Here is a 15,015-nt window from a genome sequence, read left to right as displayed (position 1 = left end):
ATACATAGAGTATATAATTTATTAAGTATAATTTAAGCAACATTCCCACCCTCTTTACTCCAAATTTCACACTGAACTGGTGGACTTATATGCAACAGTGCATGATCAGTGTTTTCCTAATGGCATACTCGGTCACAACAAAGTAGAATATAATATGCAAAATGTCCCTCAGATATAAGTAAATTGATTTTGTGACATACATTTGTCCAAATTAAACATCTCTGGAGTCTCTGCATAATTCATGTCCCAGCAGACCACAGTTCAGGTCAAATAAGCTCATTTGGGAAAGTCATTTTGCTGTTCAATTGGGCATATAAATCCAATCCACAAGTTTGATTTCATTGATTGCAGATTGGCATGGTTAGCCAGCTGCTGCTTGTCCTGTTTAAAGGGCTTGGTTCAGACATGTAGAAAAGCCTTGTTTTCCTCACTTTCACATGATTGGCTTGTCTGGATTTGGAGGCTGCCCCATGCAAAAAGGCCATATGTTACAATATAGGCCTCTAAATTTGAGACAGTGCTGAGCAGATTATCTTTAGGATTTACTCAGTCTTGAAGAGGGGAAAGTGAGAAGGTCTATTATCAGCGTAATGTCTTAAGACAGGATTTAGTAAATCTGATTTTCATGTAATTATTTCCATTGATTCCCACAGAGAAATTATGTTCTTAAAAATCTAAGCATGTAATCCTGAAAGCACAAGTAACAGTGACAATCTATTGCATTGATTGAAAGTAATACAATTAATCATTGCTACTTAACATTTCACCCTCTGACAACCAAACCAGAGGCCTTAAACAGTACTATTGACTGGTTCAGTACTGCTGCTGAAAACTGTTATTATCACCATTTTATGAAATATTATCACCTGCAGAGCAGTATGTTCTTTGAGAGTTCAGCTAATTTACATTATGATCTCTGAGCTACTAGTACTACAAACCTTTGCAGTTGGTATGAAGTCGTATAAACATAGCCTTTCAAATAATAAATCACACATCATTAATTTGAAGCAGAATTGCTGACAGATACTGTTAAATTTCATCTGGAGAACATTTTTAGGTTTGCAGACAACTTTAAAACAAATGAATGTGTTAATATTTTTGAAAGAATTAATAGAAAATTGCATTCTGACCAATGGGGTCATTCAGAGGCATTTTGTGAAAACACTGACCCCATACTTGACTAGAATTTAACCCCCCATTCCCCCTCCACACACACACACACACACACACACACACACACACACACACACACACACACTCAACACCACCACCATCAAAATAGGGCATCTGGTGAGATGAGGCTAGTGACTGTAATTAGGTCAAGCAAGTTGCTTGTGATTTCATGCCTATTTGAACCTTTTTTCCCCTTCTGGTTGTTATATTTAATCTTAACTGGTCAATGAAGCAATGTCCTATTGTAGAGCCAGTCAATTAGAAAAAATCTGTTTAAAAATTATAATATGAATGACATCATATGGCGTTAATTAGACAAGCCACAATATTTTATTCCCACACAGTTCTATAGGAGTGTAAAAATGCCACCTCGCTGGCCAAATGGCGGAATCCAGTGAAGTGGTAAAGGTATTTTTGTCTTTTCAGCCGCACGTGTGGTTTTGGCGTCTTAAACTTGTTTGTTTTAGTTAAGACCGAATCTGACTCCATTAATAATTTTATCTGACTCCAATTATATTAGACCTCGAATTTAGTTTGAGATTCCAGTTATTATTGATCATCAATTGAGATCTTCTCTAGATTTAGATACTTGATTATTCTAGTTAATTTTATACTTTTAAATTGCACTCGTTAATTCGCATTCCTGTTGCTTAGGGTCTCACGCCGGCCGTGTACATGGATCCCACGGTCACAAACTTATCAGGTGATTACTTGAAAGAATGATTACTATCGCAGCATATCTATTTCTAATTAGTAGTTTTGCTTAGTTTCTGTATACACTTAATTAATGTAATATTATCTCTAGACAGAGGTAAACAACTAATACTAGTTGGATAAGGCCGACCAACATACCACTACCCAAATAGTAGTTTTGTTTAATTCTTAGTTTCCTATAACACTTGACTACAATAATATTAGCAATTAAGGTCATGACTAGTGCTATCTGGACTGGTTGATCAATATTAGCCTACATTGTGCCAGATAGTACTTTCTTTAGCCTTTACAGTCTATTACACGTAACTAAAGCCAAATGGTTAATCAGAAAGCTTAAGATCCCAGTTGATGTGCTTCATGCTCCATCAAATGCTGGGTTTTAGTATGTATTAATCCTGATCATAGATTTGCGGTAACAGGAATTTAACATAATCTAATAAAGCCAATAATTTCAGAATAAATCAGAATAGAATCAAGTTTAACAATTTATTAGTCAGGTAAATATATATCAAGCCAATTACATAATTAATCAGTTCAGAAATAATCAATACAAAATATCTAATGCTTAAAAATAAAGAGTAACAGATATATATACCTGACTTCAGCAAAATATGTAGTGTAAGCACCATGGGGATTTCTGGCTACAGAAAATTCCAATGAACAATGTGTTACATTTCCTTAAATACCCAAACCAGAGAAAACATAAACAAAGGGAATTTGGGAGCGGCTAGGTTTGGAAGTCCTGGGGTCATACTTTATCTGCATACAGGATGTAATTTAAAAGAAAGACCAAGGAGGTAGGTGCACCCCCAAGCAGTGGCCAGAATTTGTCTACATTCTTAAAACTGTATTACCAGATATTATGCTGTTGTGGGGATGAGATCATAGTACCAGTCTCACTGAGACCTTTTAAATGATACCAAACATGCCTAGTTACATAATTTGTATACATCAGATATGATATTTTGTTGCATACAGATCTTAGGTGAGTTTGGGGGGATTCTGAGCTGAAGGGGAATGAAAGAGGAGGAGGAGGGGGGAGAGAATGGGACAGATGTGGAAGAGCAACAATGAGTGAATTTGCAATCTTCGCTCAGTGGGGTGTGGTGCCTCAGGAAGAGATGCTAACTGTTAGAAAGTTCATATGTTGATTTTCTCAGAGATCATACATTTGCTCTTTGCCTTCCTGGGGAGTTTTGTCCTTTGAATGCAAACACCTTGGCACCCTGCCTTACAGGACTAAAAAGTATTTATATACTGTATATATATATATATATATATATATATATATATATATATATATATATATATATATATATATATATATATACACACACACACACACACACACACACAAACAATTAAGATTTTTTTGTGTTGTGGCATTAGTTTTATGGCAATTGGGCACATTTTACCATAATACTTCTGGATGTTTTACAAAAAACAAGAGTATATATATTCTTAGTTTTTTTTGTAAAACATCCAGAAGTATTATGGTAAAATGTGCCCAATTGCCATAAAACTAATGCCACAACACAAAAAAATCGTAATTGTTTGTGTGTGTGTGAATATATATATATACACACACACACATACACACACACACACACACACACACACACATAAATATATATATAAGCAATATCACACGAACAAGAGTGCGATATGGCCCTACATCAGCACTGACATGATCCTGCCGCAGGCCGAGTGTCATAGGTGATAACAGCAGTGCTGATTTAGGGCCATATAGCACGATTGCGAGTGTGATACTGCTTATATACAACAGTTCAATGAACAAGTAAATAAAAAAAAATTAGGAATAACTGAGTACGGTCATAAAAGACGCATTTGTACATGGAACTACTTTCTTACATGACAGATCAGAATCTGCCGTTGCTGGTTCAAAACAAATGATGTGTCCAAGCCTCTCAAAAACATCACTTTAGAACTAACAGTATCACGGCTTGGGCTGTTTCTAACATGTTATTGGAGAAACAAAGGTGTGTGTGTGTGTGTGTGTGTGTGTGTGTGTGTGTGTGTGTGTGTGGAGAGAGAGAGAGAGAGAGAGAGAGAGAGAGAGAGAGAGAGAGAGAGAGAGATGGAGTGTGTGCCATCACCTGTTGATGATGCTGTAGTCTGTTAGTCAGCTTTCTGAAGATAATGTCATTTTGGTGAAATTCATCCTATTTTCTCAGTGGAAAAATAACCATCCAAGCGGGGGTATTCCTCTCTATTTCACGGTAGCCGGTGCGCAAGAGTCTTTCACTAAAGAAACCGCAGTGTCCTCCACCATGGAAACTCTGTTAAGAGGTAAGCGCCTTGAGTTTGTGCAATTAATCAGTCTGTTGTGTCTCTCAGCTGTGATGAGCCTTAATGCTGAAGTTGTTAGTTTAAAGCCATTTAAAGCTATTTCCTAGCTTTAGTAGTGTAGTAGTAATACGAGTGATCACGGAGTGTTGTTGAATGTAAACGCTAAGTGACTCTGACTCACTTCACATCACCAACTGGCTCATATTACAAACAAAAATGGTCTTTTGCTTCCACCTGCTGGCTAAAATATGTAATGTCACAATATTAAATGTAAAGAGACAGATAGCTCTTAACACATCTGCACTGCTCTTACACTTTACTTCAGAATGCACGAACACAAGCGGACTCAAGGTGGCACCGAGTATGGCTGCTGCGTTGCGAGCTCCAACACAACATTGTAGTTTTATTGTTTGTTTTGTTTACAATTCTTGTGTTTTTTGTTTGGATGTTGTCTGCCTTATTGTCTACGACAGACAAACACTTTTGGACACCATAAACCAGACTTCAAATTCCTCAATGCCGACATGCTGTTTACAAACATGGCAGCAGAGCCCTTTGTCTGGGCAGCCCGGCCACGGAAACGCAGAAGGAAAAGGGGAAATAGAGCCGGCGTTCTCATCAGAGTAAGACGTCATGCAAATCGACCCCCGCTACCCAGTATTCTACTGGCAAATGTTCAGTCTCTGGACAACAAGCTCTGCGAGCTGAGAGTGTCGATCTCTTTCCAATGAGAGACGAGGGACTGCTGCATTATCTGCCTTACAGGAATTTGGATGTCAGCGGAGATTTCAGACTCAGCCATCGAACCCGCGGGGTTCTCCGTGCACCGAGTGGACAGAGCGAAAGACCTCTCAGGTAAAAGCAGAGGTGGTGGTGTATGTTTTATGATCAACAAATCCTGGTGTGATCAGAGGAACGCACATTCTATCAAGTCTTTCTGCTCTCCTGATCTGGAATTTCTCATGCTTCTGTGTCGACCATTCTGGCTACCGAGGGAATTCACAGCGGCCATTATCACTGCTGTGTACATCCCGCCACAAGCCGACACAAACCAGGCACTCAAGGAACTGTATGGGATCATAAGCAAGCAGGAAACTGCACACCCTGAGGCTGCGTTCATTGTGACCGGGGACTTTAACAAAGCCAACTTCAAGTCAACAGCACTGTAATACTACCAACACATCGGTTTCAACACACGAGGGGACTGGGTTTTGGACCATTGCTACTCTCCCTTCCGGGATGGCTACAAATCCCTCCCCCGCCCACCATTTGGCAAATCGGACCACTCTTCCGTTCTGCTTCTGCCCGCTTACAGCCAGAAACTGAAACAGGAAGCACCCACCCTCAGAACGATCCAGTGCTGGTCAGACCAATCAGACTCTATGCTACAAGACTGTTTTGATCACTTGGACTGGGAGATGTTCCGGTCCGCCTCTGATGACAACATCGAGCTTTATGCTGATAGCGTGACGTGTTTCATCAGACAGTGTGTAGAGGATGTTGTTCCGATCAAAACAACACGGATCTACCCCAACCGGAAACCTTGGATTAATAGCGATGTTCGCGTGGCACTTGATGCGCGGACCTCCGCTTTTAATTCCGGGAACGCGAAGGAGCATAAACAAGCCAGTTATGCCCTCCGCAAAACTATCAGAGCAGCAAAACGCCAGTACAGGAACAAGACTGAAGGACAGTTTAACACCACCAACTCTAGAAGCATGTGGCAGGGAATTAATATCATCACGGACTTTAAAGGGAATAAAAACTCCGCCGTGAACACCACTGACTCTCTCCCGGATGAGCTAAATATTTTTATGCTCATTTCGAGGGAAATAACACCACCCTCGCGGAGAGAGCTCTCGCGGCCGAAGCTACAGAGGTTAGTTCACTCTCCGTCTCTGTAGTGGATGTAACCCGATCCTTCCAACGGGTGAATATCCGTAAAGCCGCGGGTCCAGACGGCATTCCGGGCTGCGTCATCAGAGCATGCGTGAACCAACTGGCTGGTGTTTTTACAGACATTTTCAACCTTTCCCTCTCCTTGTCTGTGGTCCCCACATGCTTCAAAATGTCCACTATTGTGCCTGTACCAAAGCATTCCAAAATCACTTGCTTAAATGACTGGCATCCTGTTGCTCTGACCCCCATCATCAGCAAATGCTTTGAGAGACTAATCAGAGATTACATCTGCTCTGTGCTGCCTCCCTCACTGGACCCATTGCAGTTTGCTTACCACAACAACCGCTCCACTGATGATGCCATTGCATCTACACTACACACTGCTCTCTCCCACCTGGAAAAAAAGGAACACTTATGTGAGAATGCTGTTTGTAGACTACAGCTCAGCATTCAACACCATAGTGCCCTCCAAGCTTGATGAGAAACTCCTGGACTTCCTGTCAAGCAGATGCCAGGTGGTTAGAATGGGCAGTAACATCTCATCGCTGACCCTCAACACTGGAGCCCCACAGGGCTGTGTTCTCAGCCCACTCCTGTATTCCCTGTACACACATGACTATGTGGCAACACATAGCTCCAATGCCATCATTAAGTTTGCTGATGATACGACGGTGGTAGATCTGATCACTGACAATGATGAAACAGCCTACAGAGAGGAGGTGCACACTCTGACACGCTGGTGTCAGGAGCACAACCTCTCCCTCAATGTCAGCAAGACAAAGGAGCTTGTGGTGGACTTCAGGAGAAGAGAAAGAGAACACAGCCCCATCACCATCAATGGAGCACCAGTGGAGAGAGTCAGCAGCTTTAAGTTCCTCGGTGTCCACATCACTGAGGAACTCACATGGTTTGTCCACACTGAGGCCGTTGTGAAGAAAGCTCATCAGCACCTCTTCTTCCTGAGACGGCTGAGGAATTTGGAATGAACCGCCACATCCTCACATGGTTCTACACCAGCACTGTAGAGAGCATCCTGACTGGCTGCATCTCCGCCTGGTACGGCAATAGCACCGCCCACAACCGCAAAGCCCTGCAAAGGGTGGTTCGAACTGCCAGACACATCATCGGAGGTGAGCTTCCCTCCCTCCCGGACATATATACCAGGCGGTGTGTGAAAAAAGCTCGGAGGATCATCAGAGACTCAGCCACCCGAGCCATGGGCTGCTCTCACTGCTACCATCAGGTAGGCGGTACTGCAGCATCAGGACCCGCACAAGACGACTTCGTGACAGCTTCTTCCCCCAAGCAATCAGACTTTTGAACTCTTGATCTCTCACAATCAACATACATCAGCACTGCACTTTATTAATCTTATTATCTCACACTGGCCTGTCATAAATTATATTCTCTCTTAACAACACACTGGCAACTGACTATCAACCGACAGCCTGAATGTCAATACAGTACAATACAACCTACTGTACATTTTATATATACTATATATACTATTTTTTATTGTATAATGTGTATTCTGTATTGTGTGTATTGTATACTGTACATTGTATGTTATTATTTGTATATTGTGTTGTGTGTAATTATGTGTATATTAGATTTTAAATTGTGTTGTGTAAATCTGATGTTTATTGTAAATTGGTATATGTCTCATCACTGTCATGACTGCTATGTTGCTCGGAACTGCACCCAAGAATTTCACACACTATTGCACTTGTGTATATGGTTGTGTGACAATAAAAGTGATTTGATTTGATTTGGAGTGATACACACAGTGAAGTGTCCGAGTTCTGATAGTGTGAGACCATCAGTACTCATGGAACGTCTCTCGTCCAATCAGATTCGAAGACCGGAACTAACTGTTGTATATATATACAGTATATATATATATATATATATCAGAATCAGATCAGAATGAGCTTTATTGCCAAATATGCTTACACATACAAGGAATTTGCCTTGGTGACAGGAGCTTCCAGTACACAACAATACAAAACAGCAACAAGACTTTTAAAAAATAATTAAAAATTTAATTAAAAAAAACCAATATTGAAAATAAAGTATTCATAGAATAAAAAATATATACACACACACATACATACACACATATATATATGTAAATACGTATATATATATACATACATACACACATACAGTACATATATATAGATATACTATACAGTACTGTGCAAAATCTTAGGCACATAAGATGTTTTACAAAAGCATTGGTCTTAGGATGGTTATTTATATCTTCAGCTTTAGTGTGTCAATAGGAAATATAAATGTTAGACTCCCAAACATTACTTTTTCAAATAGAAAACATTAGAATAGAAGAACAGGGAGCCCTGCATGGCCCCCACAAAGCCCCCCACTGAACATCCTGTCAGTCTGAGATTACATAAAGAGACAGAAGCAATTGAGACCTAAACAGATAGAAGAACTGTGGGAATTCTCCAAGAAGCTTGGAACATCCTATCTGCCAACAACCAAGAAAAACTGTGTCCAGGTGTACCTAGAAGAATTGGTGTTGTTTTAAAGGCAAAGGTGGTCACACCGAATATTGATTTAGCTTTTTTTATGTTTACTGGACTTTGTATTATATTAAGTGATAAATGAAAAATATTTATGTCATTATTTTTGAAGACATCCTCACTATGAAACATTTTTCAGAAGTGCCTAAAACTTTTGCACATTACTGTATATATATATATATATATATATATATATATATATATATATATATATATATATATATATATATAGCTTATAGTTTATATAGCTTAGTACTTTTACTTAAAACCTGTTTGGCAAAATACCTAAACCATTATACCAAAATGCTGTCAGATGTCAAGATATAAAACTTTCATATGAATTATTGACAAAATGTGTTCCTAGACTTCACACACAAAATAGGACAAAAACTGTTGCTTTTACAGCATGTTTAAATCATAGTAGTTTTAGAGACTATTAGTCACTTTTTCTTTTCTTTTCTTTTTTTTTTTTTTACATTCGGCTATGGCATTGACATTTTTTACATTGTCCTTAAGACAATTAAAGGACATACTTTGTATAATAACAACAGAAAAGAACCTACAAAGAGACAAATTTAAAAGTACACAAATGCTACATATCATATTTGTACTAAAAAATTATTTATTATTTAATATATTTATATTTAAAATAATATATTATTTTGCATAGGCTATCATTGACATTGTTAATATATATCTTAGAGCCTGTGGCAATAAGGCTACTCACAAATGTCATCACTTTGCTCAAACTGCCTTCTTTGGTTTTAGTTTGAAGTACAGAGAAATTACAGCAATGTCAGCATAAGTGGCCAGAAGACACACAAATATATTTTAGGAATTTTATTTTGCAGTGATTTGCAAAAATAACTGGATTTGCGTTTTCAAATCACTATAACATGCACTGTCTTAGCAGAGCAAATGTGACACCCACACCCCTCCAATACAGCATGTTATGTTTCTGTATGAGATTTTAACTGACTTATTTAAACACGCTTTAATATTATGTAATGTAGGAACTTTGACTCATTTATCGATATTATTTAATACAAGTGAATGTTTATCATTATTTTGTATATCTTCCTGGGTGCCGACATTACTGTGTGACGCACCTGCATCTCGTTTGAAGTTTAAAAGTTCCGCACGACTTTCCAGTTGCGATAAGCTGAAATGAGCCGCCGCGTTGTGCAGAAAGGGCCACAAAACGGCGCCGCGATATGCAGAACGGGCGCCAACGTTTGGGCCAGTTTCTATGTAAAATTCCGGGCCGATATTTCTTCCCAGACCACCCCTGGCTAGCACATGTAATCAGTTAAGGCTATCATGAAATATCCTGTCTCTAGCTGTTGTTGATGGCATGGATCATGTCAGTTTAAAATAATAATATTAATTCACTTTCTTTTTTTTTTTTTTTTTTTTTTAAGTGTCCCACTTCACCTGAAAGCGACGGGTGGGACGGTAAAACATACGATCACATATAATTAAATGATATTCTGCAACAATATTCATTATCTAAAAACACAAGAACAGTTTTGTGTATATGAATTAAGAACAGCGTACCTGTTTTCCGGTGGATTTTCTGGGGTTTGCTGAGAAGAGTTAGATGTTGAGTCTTGACCACGTCCACTACGATGACATTCAATAATGAAAACATTTGCCGTATGACAAGTATGAATGAATGTTACATTTGATGGTCTCCTGACATTTAAAGGGTCGTGGGACTTATTTTCCGATTTTTATGAACCTTCGATGGTTTTAAGTAGCAACAATAACTGTGGCATGGTTTGGAGTATTGCATGTTTGTAATGGACGGTAGATGGCGATATTTATTTGCATATGCCAATTTTAGGTAAGATTTAAACGAGTATTTTTTATTGCATATGTCTTTAGTCTTCATAAAGAATATTTTTAGCTTAACATAATTATACATGATGCATCTGCCTGGGATAAATTATAATGACTGTCAATTTACTTGAATAAAGTGAGATACCTACTCTGTCAGCCCAAGAACACATTTCTGAAAATCCTCTCTCAGCCTGACTGTTGCACCTGGATAATTTTATATATATGAGGAGTAGTTCACCCAAAAATGTAAATTATATCATAATTTCCTCATGCCATCCCAGATGTGAATGACTTTCTTTCTTGTGCTGAACACAAACTACAATTTTTAGAAGAATATTTCAGATCTGTAGGTCCATACAATGCAAGTGAATGGTGATCACAACTTTGAAGCTCCAAAAGTACATAAATGCAACATAAAAGTAATCCATAAGACTCCAGTGGTTAAATCCATGTCTTCAGGAGTGATATGATAGGTGTGGGTGAGAAACAGATATATACAGTACTGTGGAAAAGTTTTAGGCACTTGTGAAAAATGTTGCATAGTGAGGATGTCTTCAAAAATAATGCCATAAATAGTTTTCATTTATCAATTAACATCATACAAAGTCCAGTAAACATAAAAAAAGCTAAATAATTTTTTGGTGTGGCCACTTTTGCTTTTAAAACCCATAATTCTCTTAGGTACACCTGGACACAGTTTTTCTTGGTTGTTGGCAGATAGGATGTACCAACCTTCTTGGAGAATTCGCTACAGTTCTTCTATCTATTTAGGCTGTCTCAATTGCTTCTGTCTCTTCTTGTAATCCCAGACCCCAGGGGGTCTCTGTGGGGGCAATGCCTTCTCTTGCAGAGTGCCCTGTTCTTCTATTCTAATCTTTTATATTTCACACTAAAGCTGAAATTGTTTTTATAAATAACCATCTTAAGACAAATGTTTTTGTGAAACATCTTAAGTGCCTAAAACTTTTACACAGTACTGTATATATATATATATATATTTCTTATATTTGAATTTATATCTTGTGTGACTTATGTATTAAGTCTTTTTCATTTCTCACCTTTTTTTTTTTTTTTTTTTGAGATTCGTATTCTTCGTGCATATCGCCACCTACTGATCCAGGCTGGTCAAAAGTGGAGCTTTATAATTAAAAAGGTCTTATATATTGATCTTTTTCTTTTACCCACACCTATCATTTCACTTCTGAAGATATGGATTTAACCACTGTAGTCTTATGGATTTCCTTTATGCTGCCTTTATATGCTTTTTTGAAGCTTCCAAGTTTTGGTCACCATTCACTTGCATTGTATGGACCAACAGAGGTGAAATATTCTTCTAAAAAATCTTCATTTGTGTTCTGCAGAAGAAAGAAAGTCATATACAATGAGATGACATATGGGTGAGTAAATGATGAGAGGAATTCAATTTTTGGGCGAACTATTCTTTTAAGAAATATGTTGTTTTCTTTTTAACAAACGTTAGCAGAGTAGCAGGTGTTCAAAACATGGTAACTTATACTCTCTTTTGATAATCGTACACCTGTAGCACAAATGCTAGCGTTGCAGATTGTTTCTGAATTGGGTTGCACCTGCTAAGCTAATGGGAGCATTGCAGTTCCCTTACGACTCAGTACACTTGACATTGCGTGCTAATGCATATGGGGAGTCCTTCCACAGAAACTAGTTGAAACCTCTACAATAACGGCAATATTCTAATATTGGCAATGGTGTTTGAGTCCTGCTCTTTTAGGCATGAAGCTGTCCGCTATATAGGGTTTTTCCTGGTTTAAAATGAGGCAGAGGTGGTACCATCCTGATCATGTGCACACATACAGGTGCATCTCAATAAATTAGAATGTCGTGGAAAAGTTCATTTATTTCAGTAATTCAACTCAAATTGTGAAACTCGTGTATTAAATAAATTCAATGCACACAGACTGAAGTAGTTTAAGTCTTTGGTTCTTTTAATTGTGATGATTTTGGCTCACATTTAACAAAAACCCACCAATTCACTATCTCAAAAAATTAGAATATGGTGACATGCCAATCAGCTAATCAACTCAAAACACCTGCAAAGGTTTCCTGAGCCTTCAAAATGGTCTCTCAGTTTGGTTCACTAGGCTACACAATCATGGGGAAGACTGCTGATCTGACAGTTGTCCAGAAGACAATCATTGACACCCTTCACAAGGAGGGTAAGCCACAAACATTCATTGCCAAAGAAGCTGGCTGTTCACAGAGTGCTGTATCCAAGCATGTTAACAGAAAGTTGAGTGGAAGGAAAAAGTGTGGAAGAAAAAGATACGCAAGCAACCGAGAGAACCGCAGCCTTATGAGAATTGTCAAGCAAAATCGATTCAAGAATTTGGGTGAACTTCACAAGGAATGGACTGAGGCTGGTGTCAAGGCATCAAGAGCCACCACACACAGACACTACAGTTGTTGTATTCCTCTTGTTAAGCCACTCCTGAACCACAGACAACATCAGAGGCGTCTTACCTGGGCTAAGGAGAAGAAGAACTGGACTGTTGCCCAGTGGTCCAAAGTCCTCTCTTCAGATGAGAGCAAGTTCTGTATTTCATTTGGAAACCAAGGTCCTAGAGTCTGGAGGAAGGGTGGAGAAGCTCATAGCCCAAGTTGCTTGAAGTCCAGTGTTAAGTTTCCACAGTCTGTGATGATTTGGGGTGCAATGTCATCTGCTGGTTTTGGTCCATTGTGTTTTTTGAAAACCAAAGTCACTGCACCTGTTTACCAAGAAATTTTGGAGCACTTCATGCTTCCTTCTGCTGACCAGCTTTTTAAAGATGCTGATTTCATTTTCCAGCAGGATTTGGCACCTGCCCACACTGCCAAAAGCACCAAAAGTTGGTTAAATGACCATGGTGTTGGTGTGCTTGACTGGCCAGCAAACTCACCAGACCTGAACCCCATAGAGAATCTATGGGGTATTGTCAAGAGGAAAATGAGAAACAAGAGACCAAAAAATGCAGATGAGCTGAAGGCCACTGTCAAAGAAACCTGGGTTTCCATACCACCTCAGCAGTGCCACAAACTGATCACCTCCATGCCACGCCGAATTGAGGCAGTAATTAAAGCAAAAGGAGCCCCTACCAAGTATTGAGTACATATACAGTAAATGAACATACTTTCCAGAAGGCCAACAATTCACTAAAAATGTTTTTTTTATTGGTCTTATGATGTATTCTAATTTTTTGAGATAGTGAATTGGTGGGTTTTTGTTAAATGTGAGCCAAAATCATCACAATTAAAAGAACCAAAGACTTAAACTACTTCAGTCTGTGTGCATTGAATTTATTTAATACACGAGTTTCACAATTTGAGTTGAATTACTGAAATAAATGAACTTTTCCACGACATTCTAATTTATTGAGATGCACCTGTACACTTGTACCATGCCTTCCACTGGCTGAAACAAACACTTACAAGCAACATATTTTAGGTGTCCTAATAATTAGATGATTGAAGAAAATGACAATTATCAACTTATAGCATATTTAATTAAAAAAGCTAACCTGTTCAACGTTAAATTAATTAAATACAATATAACAGCTAATGTGTTCATATCTAGTTAACAAACAGCAAACTTATCATCTCTGATCTCAGGTATGTGGGTGGGTATGGTGGGAAGGGACGATGTGTAGAGACCAATCGGCCACTGTTTTACAGCTTGGATTGGACTGATCGCTTAGATTGACAGGTCTTGATTTACCATGTGCACAACTGAAACAGTGCTGGATCTTATTACTTGTTACTTATTCTATGTAATTATGTTTCTGGTTTATTGTGGCATTTACAAATGTAAGTAGTTCTTAGGTTCAGTAAAACCCTCAGATCACTTGTTTGGAGAGTTTTTTGGACTTTTGATAAAAAAGGCTACCTTGGTTCCAAATGCCATAACTTTGTGATAACAATACAAAAGTTTGCCCAGATACAGTTGACATGATTGTAGTCATCTTGTCAAGCATGAATAATTAACTAAATGAATCAATAAACTGCATCACTTTCTCAGCAGTGTTGTAACATAAGAGCCTCCAAACATGAGATGTACATGTTTGCATTTTGAGAAAATCAAGATTATGCGTGGTTAGTAATTTTTAAGTCACTGAAATAAGGCCATGAAACACATAACAGATTTTGTAGACTCCAGTTTTCACTCACAAAATTAACTTTTCTGAGACACTTTTTGTGTTAGAAAGGCCGTATCGGATCACGCTCTTCTTCTGAGGTAAATTCACAGCGTGTCTTCTTCCAAAAACGATAATGAGCTCAAACGGGAAAGACTGTACCTCTCGCTGGTTTCATACAGATTACACAATCAGAGAATATTTGTTTTCAATTTAAGTTGGTTCATTTAAAAGTAGACAATTCAAGCTTCCTATAGACATATTTCTCATGTCTGCGAGGCAAGTATACGCTGAGTTTCGGTTCATTTTCGTGACGCGAACCAGACAGAAGTTCACGGAGACCGAGACGGCAGAAAGCGCATCCTGTATGAATTCTTTATTTTACAAAACCA

This window comes from Myxocyprinus asiaticus, chromosome 23, assembly GCF_019703515.2.
Source record: "Myxocyprinus asiaticus isolate MX2 ecotype Aquarium Trade chromosome 23, UBuf_Myxa_2, whole genome shotgun sequence".
NCBI lineage: Eukaryota > Metazoa > Chordata > Actinopteri > Cypriniformes > Catostomidae > Myxocyprinus > Myxocyprinus asiaticus.
This window is presented reverse-complemented; position numbering follows the sequence as displayed.